The sequence below is a fragment of the Fundulus heteroclitus genome, chromosome 9 (assembly GCF_011125445.2).
Source record: "Fundulus heteroclitus isolate FHET01 chromosome 9, MU-UCD_Fhet_4.1, whole genome shotgun sequence".
Lineage (NCBI taxonomy): Eukaryota > Metazoa > Chordata > Actinopteri > Cyprinodontiformes > Fundulidae > Fundulus > Fundulus heteroclitus.
Genome location: NC_046369.1, coordinates 25,652,386 through 25,673,224, shown reverse-complemented (window position 1 = coordinate 25,673,224; position 20,839 = coordinate 25,652,386). Strand labels below are relative to the sequence as shown.

Here is a 20,839-nt window from a genome sequence, read left to right as displayed (position 1 = left end):
CAGGAGGAAGAGATAATCTGCAGTTGGCATTAGCCTCTTGTAGGTAAAACAAAGTTTGTTTTTACTTAAGACTGTAATAATCTTCTAAAACAGTCTTAATTGTTTCAGTCACACATTAAATTGTTTCCCAGGAAACTGAAATCAGGAAACAACCAAACTTGTTTAATTTAATTTGCTTACAAAGGTGTCTCATCGAATTTTCAGCTTTCTATATAATAAGAATTAGAGTAACAATATAGTATCAGTAGTATTCTGAATAGTGTTAGTAATAGTTAGATAGTTAATAGTTAATAATAATAGAATAACAGCACTGCTAGTAGTAGTAATAACACTGGGATGAACTGTAGCATTTTAACAGAAGCAATAGAAGAAGTAGAAAAGTAATGATCGTAATAATAGGTACAATATTAGCAGACACAGCAATAACAGTACTAATAGCAGTAGTAATAGTAGTAGTATTAATAGTGATGACTTCAGAAATATAAATATAATTTTGTAATAATAGAAAATTTGTGAGTGTATGACTGTGTGGTCAATATGACCTGGAAAATGTACTATTTACCATTTAGAAGCAATAAAAGTGACAGTAGTTATAATAGTTATATTATGAGAAATAACAGTACTAAAAACTGTAGCAGTAAAATAGGTATAACAATACTAGTTATAGCAAAAGAAAAGTTCCAGTAACAGTAGTAAGAATAGCAATAGTCAGTAGTAGCAGTAGTAGTAGTAGTAGTAGTAGTAGTAGTAGTAGTAGTAGTAGTAGTAGTAGTAGTAATAGTAGCAACAGTGGTAATAACAGCAAAAAACAGCATTTTAATCATGCTTCATGTGTTTAAGCATACAATCTCTGAAATTCTCCACTCCTGCTTCCATATCTTCACAGTGTGTGAAACCTCCATCTAAAAGTACATTAAAGTCTGTTTTGAAAAGTTTGACTAACAAACACCGGAATCTTATGCCAATCTGTTTTTTTTTTTATTCCATTTCCAATTTTTCTCACTTCAAAAACTTCGAGTGAGCTCAGAAGAGCCGTTATCATGAAGGACCTCCAGATGCTCAGCCTGGTCTGCCGACCTGCAGGTTACTGACCAATCAGCTCTGATTACGTTACTTACTGCCCAATCAGCCGTCCACATATAATTTAACTAGAGCAGGTCCAGTCCTCCAGGGCAACAAGGGCCACAAGGTCCCACTCCAAATGGGCCCTTAATTACTGCACTGAAATTAAGTACTTGGTAAGGCAGTCCATATAAAGCAGATCTCCTTCCTCACCATATTGATTTTATGGACCATGAATTAGGAGAATACATGGTGTCTTGAAGGTGCAAATAAGCTGCTAGCTGTCCTATCTCTGCTGAGGGAAAGATGGTGCCATGATATTTGACAAAAGAGAGAAAATAATCAATCACCCATAATTGTCAGAGAGTGACTCAGGAACACTCTAACATTTGTTTCTTATTATCTTTCTTTGACGTACTGGTAATAAAAACAAAGATGGCTGATTTACACTTTGCTTTATTGTCTAGATTTTTTTTATGCTATTTGAAGGCATCAAAAATACAAAGAAGCAACAATAACTGTCAATAAAAGATTGATGAACATCCCATCTTAACCCTGCAGCACATCATACCAACGTCTCAAAAATAACTAAAATAGACACGTGTCATTAAAGTATTTAAAGATTTCAAAAGAGAGTTATTGCCCTTGGGTGCTTAGCGGGCACCGGAGACCTTTCCAGACAACGAGGGACGCTGAAGAACAGAGAGCGAGAGCGTGCATTGTGTGCTGCGCTGCTCTCCTGTCACTGCACAATAAAGCCAGCGTACATTATCATATCTATCGGTCGGCGTTAAAGAGATTGCTGCTCCGTCTGAGACGAGCCACGGCGAGGAGGCGCGACCATCGCAAATCCAATCGGCTCTCTGGGAAATGAAATGCGACTCGGGTTAGAGTTTGTTACGGGGAAGACACCACTGGGTCGGTGGTGCAGCGGAGTGTAAGGTGATTTAACACCTCCTGGCCTGTGAAGTCGATAATATATTGCAATTTGAACAGCTGACCTGAGTGCCTCTACGCCTCGCAGGGAAATCTCATACACGCCGCACGTCTCTGCGTAATCTGAGGAAGAATCACTGTTAGAATGAGAGTAAACGGACAAACCGAGACTTTCATTATTCTGATATTGTTTTGAGAGGTTGACATTTTTCCACAGAGCCAGAATGGGAAGTGAGGGAGGTGAAAGGAGATTTCAGGGGAGAGGAGAAATCAAAGGGCCTAACGAAAGTTTAACCTCTCTACACTTGGTGTATTGAAATGGGATGAGACCAAAACAAAGTAACAAAAACTCCAAGGAGCTCCGGGGGATCCCACAGGCATGAGGGGATAAACAGTTCTGGGGACTCTTCCCTGTGAGACACAGATCCACCTTCAGCTGAGTGCTTTTGATGATGAGGAGCAGAGGCTGAACTTGGACCTCCTCCACCTCTAAGCCAGAGTCTGGCCAGTCTAGAGAGCGAGCTCAATTCGGTTGTTTGCATTTAGGATCTTGTTCTTTCGGTCATGATCCATATCTAATGTCCATAAGGGAAGGTTGGAACATAAGTGGACTAGTGAATGGAGATCTTCAGCTTTTGGTTAAACCGCCTTAGGCCTTATACTCAGCTATTTCTAAACTGCAGCTGACCTGAGCAGCGCTGGCAGTGCTGCAGAGCTCTGATACCCCTAGATAAAGTACAGCGCAACCAATTGCCTTTAGAACCCGTTTAATTAGTAAAATAGAGTCAAGCTGTGTGTAACTTAATCTCGGTATAAAACCCATCTACGAGAACATTAGTCGACAAACGGCATTGCGATCTAAAAAGGACCACAGCCGAGAGGTCACGGATAAAGTTGTAGGGAACTTTAAAGCAGAGTTAGCTCATGAAACAAGACCCCGAGCTTGTGACGACTATTGGGTCGCTGTTCAAACCATCAAGTACAACCCTAGCAAGACATGAACCGTGTTGGCTGAACCCAAAGACTGCCCCATGGTAACCCCAAAAAAAAAGCCCCATTGTAACTCCATAGGAGCTGCAGAGATCCCCAGTTCAGGTTGGAAAATACGATGACAAGAATGCTGTTATTTCAGCACTCAATGATATCTGAACTTTATGAAGAATGCAAGAAGGAAGCCAAAGTGGAAAGAAATAGATGAGAAATTTAGTTTAAAGTTTGACAAAAACCATGTGGTGGACACAGCAAAATGTGGAAACAGGCGCTATGCTTACACAAGATTAAAAACTTAGCTTTCCTACCAATATGCAGAACAGTATCTCAAGAAAAGCAACATTGCTCTGACCACATTAAGCCCTACGGTGAAATGTGGTTGTGGCACCATCATGCTTTGGCGATGGTTTTATTCATTGGGAATTTGGATGGACACAAATACAAGACAATCCTGAAAGTAAACCTGCTAGAGACTGCAAAATATTCACATAGCAGGACAGCGAAATCAAGCATACAAACAGAGATTAAAGCATATTCCAGTATTAGAAAATAAAGATCTGAAGGAGAATCTGGGAATAGATTTGAAAACAGATGATTCAGTGAAACATTTCTGTTTCTACAGGTGTAAGGCTGGTGAAGAAAAACCCTAAAGACTTGCAGCTATAAGGCTACATTCACACTGCGGGTCTTGATGCCCAATTCCGATTTTTTGCTGAAATTAGATTTTTTTTTTAGGTGGCTGTTCATTCTACCATTAAATGTGACCGTCATCAGTCTGATCGGTTCAAGACCGCAAGTGAAAACAACAGAAGGAGATGTCGCACAGCAGAGCACTGTTTGCTGAAGTAATGGTGAATGTAATTATTTCTAGGAGTGTTCAATAAAGTTTTGTAAAAGAATAAATAAATAAACAAATGTGGATACAGGCCAGCGTCTCTCCTTGTTATTATTAGACAGCTGTTAAGCAATGGGAACCAACAATATTAAAACCACATCATAGCAAGACCAAATAAGGTAAGAAGAAAGCAGCACAGCTATTAACAGCGGCCTTTTATGGAGCGCTAGCTGCTACTGCTGTGTGTGGATGTGTAGTCAGAGACAGGACAGTGACATAAAACATGGATAAAATGCGACGTGACGGTGATCTTACATATCCGATACATATCTGCCATGAAAAAGACGGATATGGGTTGCATATGTGCAAAAAGATTGGATTTGGGTCGCATTTCCCTGCAGTCTGAACGTAGCCTAATTGTAGCAATGACCAAGAGCAGCTGAATATAAATGCAAGCCCCACTTTTCAGATTTTTATTCTTTAAAAAAAAAACAAAAAAACAGTTGAAAACCACAAATCCATTTCCTTCCTCTCCACAATTCAGCACTATCACCTGAAAAAAATCCCATTAAAATACACAAATGGGAAAAAAAAAAAAAAAAATGCAGCAAAAATATCAAGCATTATTAATACTTTTCCAGTGCATGTCAGACTCTATAAAGGGCCTGAATCCTTTCACCACCAACCTGACAATGGCAGCAACATTGAGAGGGAGAACCTGTGTCAAAGTTGTTGTCACATCCTTTTAAAGAGACGCTAATCTGCAGAAATTATCAGGGAAGTCAACATTCACAGTTAATTAGCACCAGCAATCAACAAGAAATCTGGTACTCCTGCACACCCTTGTAATGGCAACATTTCTATCCAATTATCTAATCATCTCAATCTAATCATCTCATCATGGGAAGCTCTCTCTGGTCTTAAGGGACGTAACTGGTGTTTGAGCCACACAACTCTGCTTTGAGGGTGAAAAGTTTAACTGCTCTTTACTTTGAAGTGCTACGGGAGAGATTGGAATCCGGCTCCTTTATTCAGATGAAAATTAAGTATAAGATAGCTATGTCAGTGAGCGCACACATATGCACTTTGCTTCGAGGACAGAGGAAGAAGGGGATTAGCGTCCGTGCATCCAGGAGAAGACAATTACTGGAAATGAAATGCCATCATGATAATTATTGGTAATTAACTGCGGCCTGTCAAAGCCAGCGGTTACAGTGCACTTTTTCCATTATAACAAGGAGAATAAACAAAGATGGAAAGGGACAGTCAAGCAGGCGCGTGCATATGATAATCCTGTCTGTGTCAGCTGGTCAGTCAGCAGAAAGAGAAGCAGACATTAAGAGGAAGGTGGAGACAGATGGAGATAAGGAGGCAGGCAGAGCATGAATGGAAGAACCAGTGAAATAAAATTACACGGAGCCAACGGAGCTCATCTTATCAGAACAGACTCTTCTTAATGGGACAAAATGTTCGAATCAAAGAGAGGAGGTGGAGAAACACAACCCCTCCAATTCTTCTCAGAGGCCGGAACAGCCAATACTCTCCTGCTGGTATATCATTCAGGACATAGGTGGAAGCAATACCAATACTGTAACATAAAAATAAGGGGAAACTACCGTTACATTTTAGGTAATATATTCAGTAAATGACACAACGGGAGAACTGCCGACTTTAAAATAAATGAGCAAACGTTGGTGAGGTGGTGATATAACAAAAGAAGGAGACATTGTAGGTTATGCTTAGGGCTTTGTATTGTATAGTTTATTTAAATTAGCACTAATGAGAAAATATTTTAAAGCCAATACCTATAATTTGTGATAAAAATGTACTTTATTTATAGCTTATCATAGTTATCCTGGAGTAAATCATTGTCTAATAAAGATAAGATGTACGCCTCCCAAAAAACAAACCCATCTTCCTGTGGTGACATCACAGCAGGCACAAGGCAACAGATTGGAGTTCTTTCAAATATTGGCATTTGCATTTTTCTCAATTTTTTTTTATTTATTTACTCATTTTCAGTCAAATTCAGAATTGGTTCAAACACCTCAAGTGTTCAGGAATGGCTAATTTATCAGCTCATTTCTTGTGTCTCTTGTTGCAATATTTAGTAAACATGACATGCAAATTCATATTTCATTACCCAGTAGTGTCACTGTATGTTTGTGGAAGACAATATTCCACCTGATAGTATCTTTTATCAACATTTTTGAATGTCCAAGCATGCGGTATATTCCAAGAACTCAAATATGATACAATAATTTAAATGCACAAAGAATTGGTTTACCCAATTTGAAACCACGCACCTATGCACATAAACTGATGGTATTAAAAGTTGCAGTCACATGAGATATTTAAGATCAATCTTTGTTTTCCAGATTTGGCAAGGATGAGCGTTTTCACCGCCTGGTACAAATGTGATTTAAAAAAAACAACATTTTTGAAATACGTATTTTTCCTAATTTATTTTATATGCTGGTTAATTCATATTTGGTGGAAGTAAAGCTTTAAACCTGTGAACTTATGGTTGCAAAATTATGTTGAGACATTTCTGCTAATGCCAGACCATCCCACTACTACCACCATGTCTCAGTGTCCCTATGATGTTTTTTTTTTTGTTTTGTTTTTCAGAAATGCTGAGTTAGTTTTTTATGAACCAGATGGGACATAAATGCTTACAAAGCAGAGCCCAAAAATCTAGTTAATTACATTTAACAAGAAGAGCCTAACCCTACATTTCTAAATAGGGCCACAATATTTCTGGCTAGATTGTTTTTCTCTCTCTCTTAATAAATCAAACAATTATTTTAAAACAAATGTTTCTATTTTTCAGGTGAGCTTTTATTAAAAGAGGTTCTGAAAAAATCCCCCTGTGAAAAAATGGTTAAAACCAGAAATCTATAAAGAGGCAAATAGTTTTTGTTCATATAATTGTACAAAAATATTTGTACCTTTAGTTTGTAAAGATGAAAAAAGGGCAAAATATTTTCTGATGATTGTGTTTAACAAGAGCAAAATACAGGAACGCTGTGGGACCGGACCAGCCAGTGCTGATCCGCCTCTAAGATGGGATCACCACTTATTTAACAACAAAAAGACGCAAAAATAAGTAGAATGAGATAATAAATTGGGCAAGGAGAAAGACATGGAGTCCAATTCTTCCAGACACCTGGAAGCAGAGAATGCTCACTGATGTCTCTGATCCTCACAAGTAAGAATGTCTGCGAGAGGCAATCAAAGAGAGATATCTACCTACGGTTGTTGGTCTGTGGTTTATGGTGGAGGGTTGTGAGTGAGTGTTTACGAGGGCAGGGGTCAGGGAGGGGGGGAGGGTGTTGAAGATTCAGAGGCCATCCAGTGGAAACTGGTTAAAGAGATCGATTCTGGGATAAAAAGGAGACAACCAGCATCGGCCAATAGAGAGGGAGCTAATGACACAATCAACACCTGCAGCCCTAACTGAGCCTTTCCTTTATCCCTCCACCCATAACAACAGATGTGGATGAGTGACCCCCCACCAGCACCCCCTCTCCCAAGGTCTCCACTTTTTCTCTCTTGTGGGACCCCTCCCACCCACCTTTACCGTCCTGGAGAAAACAGCGATTGAGAAAAGAAGCCGCAAACCAAGGAGCTGAGGAGGAGACAGTGGGGGTGGGGCCAGGGTGATGGTGGGGTCGGCCTCTTAGATTTGACTGTTTAACACAAAAGAGGCTGGAATGCAAAGAGTTAATCCGTTTGGGGGTCTCTCTTCCGCAAACAAAGGGACGGGCCTTCAGACAAAGGTTGAGGGAGGAGGAGCGGCGGGTGAGGGATGAGGGAGGTTGGTGGCTTTTCTGCCATCTGGAGCTTTTGTTTTGAGGGATGCTGGAGGTTGAAAGGGGGTGAGCCGGGTGGCACAGAGGTGGAGAGGGGGCTCCGCCTCCTGTCCTCCTCAAGCAAGCAACCCTCCACTCCCCAGACCCCACGCACGCCCAAGACGGAGTCTGGTCCACGTGCTCTGTGGTCCAGACAGATGCCCCTTAGCTAGGTCATACTACACTGGAGTCTGCCCTCTATAGCCCAGATAATCATCAGCCTATTCTCCATCCACTCCCAGGCCAATGTCATCTCCCACACCGATGAAATACATCACTACAGCCAGGACACACGCGCAGAGCGCTTGGTTTTCCTTTCTGCTTCCTGCTTTCACACACACACGCGCACGCACACACGCACACGCACGCACACAGTGTGCGGCAGAGTCGAGAGCAAACTAATGCTGCGCTGTGTGTTTGCGAATGTCATTCTGTCAGTATAACTGGTAGCTGTCAGATTGAGAGAAGCCAGGCTCTTTAAGGGCCATTATGAGCCGTGTCAACAGGCTGCACAATCACAACACACACGGGGGCTGGAGAGGATGAATGAATGAAGCCGCATGTCCGGGTTTATTACACAGGGTTGGCCGGGGGGCTTTGGGGATGAGCGGGATGGCATGAATGACAAACAAAGCGGACACTGTCAAAGCTCTTATCCCCTCTCCTCGGCTCTCGTGCTGCCTGGCGGAGGATTCAAGCTCCCTGCCTTTTCTGCCAGCCGGATTCTTTGTCTGCACCAGTTCCTGCTCCTTTTTTTCTGTCCTGCCTGTTTTTCTTCTGTTTCCCCCCAAAAAAAACTTGTCTCTCAATCTGACAGATACATTTTCTACTTTCTCTTTTGCTCTGAGAAATGGTGTGTTGACCAGAACTGGACGATTTTCAGCTCCTCTCAGATCAGTCAGACAAACCAGAAATGTTTTTCCACACCGTACAGAAGTGCTACCAGGTCACACTGGGGAAAAACACACTTCAATGTACAATGTTTTATTAAGTAAGGATGCCCCACAGTAAAATATGCTCGATATTAAATTAGACGTTTACCCTTTTGAGCTCTACGATTGTGCTAGCGTGATCAGGTCATGTAACGCTAACAGCTATGCAACAAAATAAGCTTTTAACTTCCTTCTTTTAAGGCTGTAATTCTCTACAGGTTTTTTACATGATCATGTAAAACCAGGAAAACAACTGCGTGAAGTATGCCCTTGACTATACTAGTCGAATCAGCTGTAATCTTGTAAGTCAAGCAGAATTCGATAATACATATAGAGATGGATGGAGATGGAGGCAGGGTGCACTCTGGACAGGTCACAAGTCCATCACAGGGCAACACAGAGACAATTAACCATGCACGCACACCACTTACACCCAAGGGCAAATTAGAGAGGCCGGTTAACCTGACAGTCATGTTTTTGTACTGTGGGAGGAAGAGAACCTACATAAACAAACAAACTGCATGCAGAAGGAGTCCAGGTCAGGATTCACACCCAGGGCCAGCTTGCTGCAATCCACCAAGGTTACCGACTGCACCGCCATGCAGCCTACACTTTTTTTGATATGGATAAAATAGTTTATTCAAGCTCAAAATGTTACAGGGCAACTACAGTTCAGACAACATTTTATAATCCTTGTGCAGAACACGTTTGCCATATCCATGTTTAGATTATGTTTTAAGCATAACCTCACCTGTATGCATTATTCACATATCAGACATGGATATGGCAAACATGTTTTTTATGTTTTTCACAAAATGTTGGGCGTACAGAAGTAGCCCAGTACCATTGTGAGATGTCCACCCCTCAAAGGACAGGCTGGATATGAAAATGATGGCAGCGTTTTGGAAATTTCAGACGTAATAAACTGCCTTCTCTACGCAATATAAAAGAAAAACTAGAACTTTAGTGATAGCGAGACTAACTATGCTGAATGCTCACATAAGATGCCAATTGCAACTTGAAATATATGCAACAAACATTTTGTTTTCTTTCAAAATTCTTGAACTTTTATATCCTTATATTGATGTTCTTAAAGAGTAATTATAATTTGCTAAATTCAATATTTAAGACAAAACTTTACAAAAACCTAGAATCAGTGCGTGTTTTTTGTCTCCCACTTAAGATGAACATTTGTGTCAGTCTCTTAAGTCCATTGACCCGGCTCTTCCTAGCTGACAGAAACACACATTTCCCTGTTTGTGCAGCATTAAGCAGTTTGACAGATTTATTTGAAGAGTCTGAACAGATATAAATCCACAAGAAAGGCTTTGTTTTATGAGACAGGGCTGTGGGTTAAAGTCTGAAGCTCTGATGATGGAGCAGCGGTTTTCCAGCCATGAGGGGAATACACAGTGACAGGAACAGGTGCGTTAAACCCTCTGCAAACAACAGCAGACCTTGGTTGACTAAGCAGTTCGTGCAACCTCCATAACATGGCCAGCAGTTACAGCAATCATTAAGGACTGGACACACGGGTTTGGGGAGGCATTATTTTCTTGTAAAACATTGAAAAATGAAATATCCACTACAAAACCATAAAGAAATCCCAAAGGGTTAGTGTACTGACTGTTTTCAGAAACCAACTCTTTGGTATTCACAAGCACTTCACATCATGAGATGATGGGCAGTAGTGAAAGAGAAGCAAGTCATTTTTGATTTCCCAGCTATTTTTAGCTTTGCTACCCTATTTGGGATCCTTCTAAAACCTCCGTCTCTGTTTTCTCCCGACTACTAAAGGTTATCTGTGTTTCCATTCTTATTTCTTACATTTGTTGCCCTGCAGGTAGCAATCATACATGTCAGAGGTCTTTGCACTTACAAATGACGTGCACTAATTGTTAAAATCATGCCACTTGAGGTTTTAATTGAATGGGAAGACAAACTCAAACCTCTTGGGACTCGAGTTGTTCCAGGAAGACTAGAGTCGGCTTTTGAGTGATAGAAAAAGGAGCAACCATTAGAAGAATCGAGCAATATTACACTGTGGTTGACGGTAGCCAAATATTGGTTCATAGAGTGTCTAAAACTAAAATAGCAGGCAGATGTTCAGGGTACCAGGCTCTTCTCCTGTGGAATCATCTCCTGGTTTTAGTCTGTGATGCTGACATGAAAGAGATGAGGCTTAAAACTTTCTTTTCTGATCAAGTTTAAAGGTTTTCCCTAGTAATCTTTGTGATTGGGTTGCTGCAGGCTTTGGCTGCTGAAGGATCTCTTAATCACTCTTACACACTACCAATTTATGGTGCGTCTTATAATCAGGTGCAAGTTATATATGATTACCGTACTCATGCTTACTGACCGATTTAATGTGGTACAATGAGCTCATAAATATGTTAAAATGTGTAAGTACAACATTGGTAAGCAACAAAGCCGCTCCGCTCAGTGGATATTCGGAGCATTACGGTACACTGTGTCACTACCTGATCAGACCCCAGAGCTGTCTACAAGACTGCCTGATTGTAATGTCTAAACTAGACGTGCATTCAGGGAAGGCGCCCGGAGTACACGCTAGCAGCAATAAACCAAGTAAGTTAATTCAATATAAAAGTTACGTTTATTTTGTCCTTGTGTTAGAAACAGGACAGTGTAGTCCAACAACTTTTCTATCTGGGCGAATAAACGAGCTATTGCTTCCATTAGCTTTGTGTGTTTTGTTACTCTTTCACACTGAAGGTACTCCTGCCTTAGTACTTTGGTGTTTTGTTCTATTTGTCTCATTTCTGTCCCCTCAACCCTTCACAGCAGATGACAGATCAGCGTCATGTTGGTTCTGCCATTGACCCAGTAAAAAGGGAGCCTCTTCACTGTCACCACATGGTTTCTCAGGGCGAGGGATTGCTACAAAGCTACCGAATCAATGCAATCACCTGGATTTCTTAAGATAGATACCTTTTTAGCTTTTGCTCAATTGAGCCTGACTGATGATTGGGAAAGAATTTGACTGTTTTCAATTAGATCTGAATTCAACTATATGATTGGATTAGATATAAATAAACTAAATTGATCTGAACTGATTTTGGACTGAACATGACTCTGCATGACTGGAAATGATTGGACCTGTTTTTGTTTTTGGTTTTTTTTTGTTGCTGTAGTTGGCCTTGATATGACATTAGTTATGAACTGAAGATGTATAAATGACCTGGATTGGATTGAAACATGAAAATATGCGTAAAAATATGCGATCCTCTTTAATGCAACATACTGCAATCATGCTCCATACCAGGGCTTTCACAACAGGTTATTTTGGAAATATACTGTAAGTACTTTACTACAGCCTAGTATTTGTATAGCTTAGACTGTAAAACTGTAATTCCTGTGAAACATAGACATTTCCAGGAGTGATATGATTAAGAGTTAGTGTTAGTTGTAGTTTTTATGTGCATTTCATTTTTCTTAGAAATGGGATTGGGAATGACGGGGAGGACAACGTCCACAGGCCAGGACTCAAACCTTGTAGGGACTGAGGCCTCCAAACATGGGTCGTGTGCTCTATCCCTGTGTGACCAATGTGCCCTTATGTGCATTTATAAGCAAAAAGACTTCAATTAACTTTTTTTTCATTACAAATTTGCCGTAATGTAACATCTGCCCCTTTCAGAGGTGGGTCTGGGGAGGTATCGGGGTTCAGTCACAACAGTTTGTACACCAAAATGATCGGAAGACCAGTCGCTAATTTCTGACAGTGGCTAAACATTGAACAGTTCATAGAGAGAAGGCTATGAAAAGAACTTCAAATAACAGCTCAGTTGTCAATCAGGGCACCGGCAGGCCATGCAGCCAGCAGTACCTGCAATTACTGTCTCCATTCACCCCTGCACATTACTTCAATCCTGGTAGACTACCTCTTTAGTATAAACATGAGATGTTTAACAGGAACCGTGTGTGTGGCCGAGTAAAGGAAGAAAAGACAAGAGGATGAATGAACACGTACCACCACCATGAGTGTAAAAATCCTGGCGGTTCCCCAAGTGTGATATTCTTCTCCCATCGGATCTGTGAAAAATAGGGAAGGAGGAAGAACATTCAGGGGAAGAGACAAAGGAGAAGAATGAAAAATTAGATACCGCAGCATGTTTTATTCATAATGTAACCATTTTGCTTAACGTTCCTCCCAACTTTAGGCTGACAGAGCGACACTCAGGGAGAGAAATAATCGGCCAGGGAATGATCTATAGCGCAGAGCAGAATAGTTCGTGGGTAAGAAAGTGTGACTGTCTTGAAGCAGCAGTCCTCTCTGCTGCCCTCAGAAAACCAGCCGAGCTCCTGCCTCTATCTGGACTCTGAGATAAGATCCAATGAGAGATAGCCCACCAGCTGCCTGCTGTACACACTACCACTAACATGACTCTACACACATAAACAGCACAGATTCAGGGCTTTTATATACAGTCTAAGAGTGTGTGAAGACAGCATGACAGGGCCGAGATTTCTCAATTTTTTTTCCCATATGTGCTCAGTATCAAAAAATAAGAAAAAAAAAAAACAGATACAAGCCCCAGGTTTCTATTAAAGTGTCTATCCTACAGATTTCCCCAGTGCCACTTATAATGATGTGATGTGCGACGTGTTGTTGTGGGCCTGTTGATTTAATGCTGCTAAAGAGCTGAGTGCTGCACTGTGCAGGAGAGCAGAGTGCGGCGAAGTCCTCTCAGGGACCGGGAGCACGTTGTGTGGATACTATAAACGTGAGCGAGTGCGTGCGCGTCCCGCTAGAGGACCAACAGAGGCTAATTAAGGCCGGAGAGCCCCGGTGATAGCGTTCTCATTAGATGAGCAAGCGAACCTGTGTGGGACCTTAAGTTCATCTGCAACTATAAAAATCCCTAATCTAGTAAAAACATATTTGTACAAGTCCACATGGCCACCACACAACGTCATTTCTGTTGAAAGACTTCATAAAACATGCTATACAAATAACGGTGATAGCAACTTGCAAGGCATGGCTAGCTTCAAGGTAAGCAAAACATACTTTAGTTGTCACTTTAAAGTGAGTTTATATGATGAAACAAAAGTGTGTTTTTCTTGTCTGGGTGAATCAAAATCTTCCTTCAGATATCAGTAGGACAAACGGCACTTGAGAGCATAGTTACAACTTTCACATTTCCTGACACACAAGCAACAGGTGGACTCGGTCAACAATGTGTCTCCGCCCAGCTGCTTGTCCTGGCTGATGGGTGGCAGCAATCGCCAGCACAATACCTCTTTAGGGTTCAGATGTGTACCACAGCATCAACATATTTAGGTTTTAAAGCAAATGTCATGCTTGCATGTCCAGCTGGATTTAGAGACATTGCCATGGAGATCCAAGGTATAAACACTCACAGGAAAAGGCATTGCAGTAGTATGCCTGTTAACGGCTAATCATCCTGCCACCTGCGCATCCCTATCGAATGAGCTTGATGCACTGCCTGCCTCTTCAGCAGCGGCCCATGCAGTTGATAATTATAAATCTGAGCAAATAAAAATCAATTGTGGGGTTTCTCAAGGGTCCATTCTTAGGCAACTTTTGTTTAACATCAACATGATCCCCCTACTCCACATTGTTGAGTTCTACATATATACCAGTATATATATATATATATATATATATATATATATATATATATATATATATATATATATATATATATATATATATATATATATATATATTTATCTATGTATATAGATATAGATATATCTATATCTCTCTCTCTCTCTCTCTCTCTCTCTCTCTCTCTCTCTCTCTCTATATATATATATATATATATATATATATATATATATATGTATGTATGTATGTATATATATACCGGCATCACCACAATACCAAAGCCCACTACTGTAAATAGGTGGGTCAGTAATAATAATATGCAGATAAGACAAAAATGCAAAGATAGAGATTAATGCTTAACTATGCTAAATGGGGCTAAAGACCACAGAGAATGCAAGACAACTTAGATCTATGTCTTAACTACAATATAAAATCGGTTATTGTAATGGTTTCTTTACTAGTATCTGTGAAAAATCAGGTTAGTAAGTGTGTGTGATGCTTATATGTTCGGAATAGTCTATGTCTATACGGGTTCAAGGTTCACTTATGCTGTCTGATCGCCATCTTGTAGTGTGTTTATTTTCATATTAGAGGATCCTGTGATTGACTGGCAACCTGTCCAGGGTGTACCCCGCCTCTCGCCTGATGACTGCTGGAGATAGGCACCCTCCCTCGAGCCTGCACAGATAAGCTGGTGTAGATAATGGATGGATGTATAGATGGATATTAGAGGATTGACTGACTGGGAATACAATTTCAATGTAATATGAGGTCCCCCAAGTGGTCAGGTAAATATTACCTACATTAATTTAAAAGGAGGTCATACTCTTCGGTCACATGTCCAGTTTTAAGCGTTCGCCTTGCCACAATCAGTGAACTAAGTGGAGTACGTAGCATGAAATTAAGTCATATTATTATTGGGTCATTGCTGGGATATCTGAGTAATAGTTGTAACAATTCTGTGTAAATGCAGTTGCTGGTGTACCTGACCATGGTTGCAAGATCTGACTGACAGTGTCCAGCCCAAACACAAAGTAAACCCAGCCCAACTAAAAAATAAATAAACAAACAGACCAAATTTCAAACATGTCTGTTTTAAAAGCGTTGAAATATTGCATTATTGACATACCTATTACGCACTTAATAAAGACCACACCATTAGCAAACAACAGCTCTAAAGCAAAGGAAAATTATGCAAATGTATATGTATCTCCACAAAATGTGCTATCAGGCAACCAAATAACCTACACACTAAGATCACTTTCACAATCACTTTTCATAGCAACGGGCTAAAGTTATCAATAGCCTCCTAACACCAGTTGTACATCTAACTGGGAAAAAAAAGGTTATTTCTTTCATATAGGGTCACCAACATGGTCCCCGCGGCCATGTGGCGGCCACAAGTCTGTTTTAAAATCACAATCCACCAGTGAGCTGCATCTAAAACTTTATTTTATTCAGATGCTCTTCCTGTTTATTTACACTTGCATTTATATAGATGTAAAAATGACAATACCTATAACAAACCAGGAAAAATGGGTTAATTTTATCTAAAGTTAAGATGAACTCTGACTAGTTCAACGGTCAGTACTGGTAGCCCTTCGTATGAGACTACACCAATGAAGTAGCTCTCAGTTTCAAAAAGGCTGCTCTAGATCAACATTTCTCTTTCACACATAACGGCAACCATGAAACAAGTTGACCAGTTGAACTCTTAACTTTATTTAGGCCGTTTACAATTGACACTGACCGATACCAGTTCACAGCGAAATTTGATTAGCCAGACTAATTAAATATTGATGATGTGAGGTTTGACAGACTATAGAGATTTTAAAATAAATGAACTAATAAAATATTGTAATAAAATGGCATTTTATTACAATGTACACAGTGTTTTACTTTCCTGCCACTCATTGACAAGTTTTCTGTGAATACTTCCTAAAAACCTGCAAAATGTTGAAAAAAGCAGCCAAATTTTAAGAACCCACCCAAAGTTATTTTTTTCCCAGTCCAACATGTTCAAAAGAAGCCCAACTGGGTGGAAACCCGCCCAATTTGGCAAAACTGTGCATGACAAGTGAGAGCTGTGGCACAATTTTTCAACTTCTAAAAGTGTTGAAAAAAATCTGTGTCATTCCAGTTTAGGTGAGGATCAGTTTGTTTATGCTACAATGTCAATGTGATATATGCGATAGTTTGACAGGGGTATTAGGTTAAAAACCTTATTAGAAAGCCCTAAAACACTCCAAATTACATGCAGCAGCAACACAGCCTCAAAAGCCTTTCTAAACAAATGATAAAACTCCGGAAATATTTTAGGAAGCTTTACAGTATCAACAATTTGACGCTGATGAACCCTAGCGCTGCTGTGCACAAACTGAACCGTAAATAAAAATAAAGACATGGTTGATGGTAACAGACTCATTTAGGAGCTTAGTGTTGCAGGCACGACATTTGGGACAACTCCATCAAACAGACTTAGCCTAAATGCCCTGTGTGCAAATGTACTGCATGTGAGTTGATCTGTGCATATGTGGTTTTAATTTTGATTCTGTATTTGTGTGCTTCTGCTTGCCCACCACAATGAATTTAATCCCTTTCCAGCACCCCAACGATAAAACTTAAATCTCTGGGAGAGGATTCACCTGTAAGGCGTGTGAAATTATCAAGGCTTTCTGCAGCCCGACTGTTTTATCTCACAGTGCTCCTCTCCCCATCATAACATGGATTTGAGTTTTTCATATTTATATTAAAAAATAAAATCAAAATCTTTTTTCCCCCTAATCAAAAAAGAAGCAATGGTCGTTTCAATTTCATTGACATAAAAGCAGATATTTTTGCCTGGTTTGTAAAAATTATAATTTCTATTCATTGAATTTGAAAAAAAATAACTTTTTTAATTTTCAAGGGGTGCAGAATCCTGAAGGAACAATGGAACATTTAATGCAACGTTCTTATAGCTACGGGTAGATGAGAAATAACATAATGTTTTGAGGTTTTTATGATCAACACCAAGATGTAAAGCCAGTAGCCTAAGAGCTGGGTAAGATGGTTTCTCTGTGTGATGCAGAAACAAAAACAAATGTAACTATCTTCTTTAGTTCAAATGTTGTGCTTTTCTACCCCAGCTTACCACCGTAACTTCCTATCTACTGAACAGAGTGCTATCAACATTCGCATCTGTCTGCTTCAAGCTCTAACAGAGCTTGGTGTAAGTACGTTCACTGGCAACTGCTGCATGTTTTTTTCACACTGTATAGTTGTTTCTGATTTGTATCAGTGGACGAAGATGTTTTTTTGTCTTTCGTATTCTTTCTATCAGTAAATGCATCAGCACACAGCATGCTCTCTGATGCATGTTGTTTTGAGTTACATACAACTGAGATAAGGGTTAGTGGCATTTGCTTCAATGCATACATGGACATAATTCTGTTTTAGGTCCATCTATGCATCAAAACAAATATTTGAAACTACCACCTCTAGTAATGAACTCACTGCCCTTTTCCTTTTAATGGTTGATGTTTGTTGCATTTAAAACAGCATCTAAACAAATCATTTTATGTTAAAGTATCTAGAAGGAAAATCCAACTGAGAAGGTCAGTCCTAAATAAGTCTGCTCAGCACATCTCTAGAAGATTTTCGCAACCACTTTTGTTAGAATAACAGACTTAGTTCTTACTGATCATTTTAAAATGAGTTGTACTGTTTTACTGCTGATATTTTACAGACTTAATTGTGGGGTACCTCAAGGTTTAGTCCTTGGTCCCCTTCTTTTTCCTCACATACCATAAAAACATTATTCATGGATATAATATCAAGTGCCAATTTAATCCAGATTATACTTAGGTGTATTTTAGTATAGGCTCTTTAATAAAAAACACCAACAACTACTTTCTTGGTTCTGTTTTTATATGGCAGATTTTAACTCAATCTGAACATAACATCAAATGATCAATATGTGCAATCACCTTTAGAGATTCACTGCTCTGATACCTGGTATCAGAACTATTTTATTCTGTATCGATTTTTATATTCAGAAACGGACTAATTCTATATTTAAAGAGTTTTGTCCTACTGTTTAAATTGTAAGAAATGATTTGCCTGCATGAGAGTTTATTGAGCAACATAAAGCATGCTTGGACAGAAATCAGTGTTTGGTGGAACTGGTGCAAACTAGTTTCCAAATTGATCTCAACTGAGGTTCTGCAAATTTTGCATCGCGAAATCTTTGGTAGGTTTTGCCGTTTAAAAGTTTCCATATTATCCTTGATCTTAATCTTGAGATAACATAAGTTTATATGTCCAATAAATACTGTTCTTGTCAACTGTGTGTACAAGGCTTTTTTTTTTTAGAGCCTAAATTCAAATAGGGAGCATGGGTTCAAATAGCGCTGTCAGTGTCACTCTGACCAGAGATAACAGAATAATGTGGCAGATGAATTTGTCCTGGATTAAAGCGGTCAGAAGTCGACCTGCCTTGGCTTTCACTGCAAGTGAGTATCGTTCATAGGACTGAAAAAAAATCCAGTGTGCAGGAGACATTTCCAGCTGCAGCAAGCCTGAACATGGAACCATTAGCAGGAAGGATGTCCATTAGGAAAAGGATGCAACACATTAGAGGCCATACGACTTCGACAGAGCGGAGGCCTAATAGGAGGCTAATATATCCAGTAGACCTTGGGCAAGTTGTTAGGATTGCACTGCCTTCAAACAATCAAGGTTTAACTTGGCATGCAAGGGCTTCCCTTATCAAATATCAAATATCAAAACAGAACACAAACAAGATGTCCTCACGGTGTATTAGAGTGCTCTAATCACACAGTTTATGATTGCAAGTTAAACCTAATATAGAGGGGTAGTTAATCACATTAAGTAGACTGACCAATGTTTGCAATTTTCTTCAGGCTAAAGTACACAGTTGGCTGTGAGAAAGGTCAGCTGTAGGTTAAACAATAATTGCTGAGCCCGGAAAAACCTTCAATGTAAATTCCACTGGTGTTCATACAATAGAAGGGGAATCACACTCATCCTTTTCAAGCAGGAAGTTTCATTAGGAGTGCATCTTACCTCTGACAGGAAGGTCTGTGCGGATTTCTGGGCGCCGACATGGAGTAAATACTCATAGACGTATAAAGCTAACCTGGAAAACAAAGCAGAGAGAAAGACGGGAGGGTCACTTCTCAGATTCATTCAGAGTTTTGTTTTTGTTTTAGATCATCTCAAAATTGTTGAAAACAAGCTCATTCAAGGATTCACACTTCTTTCATTAAGAAAGCAATCAAACAGGACGGTCCGACTTTTGAATAAAAGCACCACAAAATCCTCACTGTTCGCGTGACAAGGAGCTCAGTTGAACAAGACTTTCACCGTCTGAAGATCGTATACATTGTGGCGAGGTTGTAAATGCATGATATAAGGCTCTGCAGCGAAGAGCTAAAGAGCTTTGGTGGCACTCGGCCATATCCCTGTGGTTTTGGGCCGTCTGCCGTTGAGGTCGAGACACTGAAAACAAAACAGTGTAGAAACTCTGAGGAACACGGGGCAGGGGAGAGGAGCTGTGAGCTCGGACATGACACTGACATCACCACACTGCTTGTTAACGGGGATCTGTCGGCCCACATCTACATCATGTCAGGAAGTGAAATACCTACCTCTTTATGACATAACATAATCAAATTTTAGATATTGTCCAATAGCTATGTGCTTGTTACTGGTGTCTGTGTTCACATGCAGCTTTTGTTGCGATCACATGCATGTAGCATTATTTAAAGGTTGATGCTAACCATGTATCAAAACCATAACTTGACACTGTTCAGCTCAACAAAACCTATGGCTGTAGCAATACTTTTACCGCACAACACAACAAAAGGCAAAAAAAAAAAAAAAAGAATAATACAATTTCACAAATTTTCATAAATTTAGACTAGAGTTCACAGAGAAATTAAATTAAGGTTTAATTTCTCTGAGTACTCTAGTTTTTGAGCAGGATCTTGGTAGTAAGAAAGCTAGAAATTGCTGTGAAATACCCTTCTGAAGCTGCATAATTTCTCAAATTGCAATGTTAATCGCCATATTAATGTTTAATATTGCAAATGTCTAGGATTGCCTGAATACAATATTTGGTAGAATTTCAGAATTCGAGAGTCATGCATGCAAATTCTGCATGCCAATAATATTTTTCATTTGTTTGAGAGACTTTCTCTGCCTTCAACGCCCACATCAGATGTGTTTTTAAAGGCTAGGTGCTCATGGAGAATGGCTGGACACTGTTTAATGATTAAGAAAGAAAAGTGTCAAGAAAATCTAAGTTAATCGTTATTAGTGTTTCACTTCATTTGCTTATTTATATAGCCCTTTACAACAGCCAGACAGACAACAATGTTATCATTTCAAACTTTAGTAATAGTATTGCAGTTACATATTTTTGCTAAAATTGTGCAGCTCTAGTTTTCTCAAATAGAGAAAAGATCTGTAAGATCACAACATGTGTTTTTATACATTGTCTTTCTATTGTAGAATCATCAGAGTTATACTCTTCAGTCAGTATACAGTAAGTCTTCACACCATAAGCTATAAACTGGAAGCTTAATTGGATCTTCGCTTTTTAGTGCAGCATTTGCTAATAGTAGCACAGTAT

General features: G+C 39.7%; 1 pseudogene; it reads right to left on the bottom strand.

Moving 5' to 3' along the window:
- The window catches only part of LOC118556474, a 116,190-nt pseudogene that overhangs the window by 80,190 nt on the left and 15,161 nt on the right, over window positions 1-20,839 (bottom strand).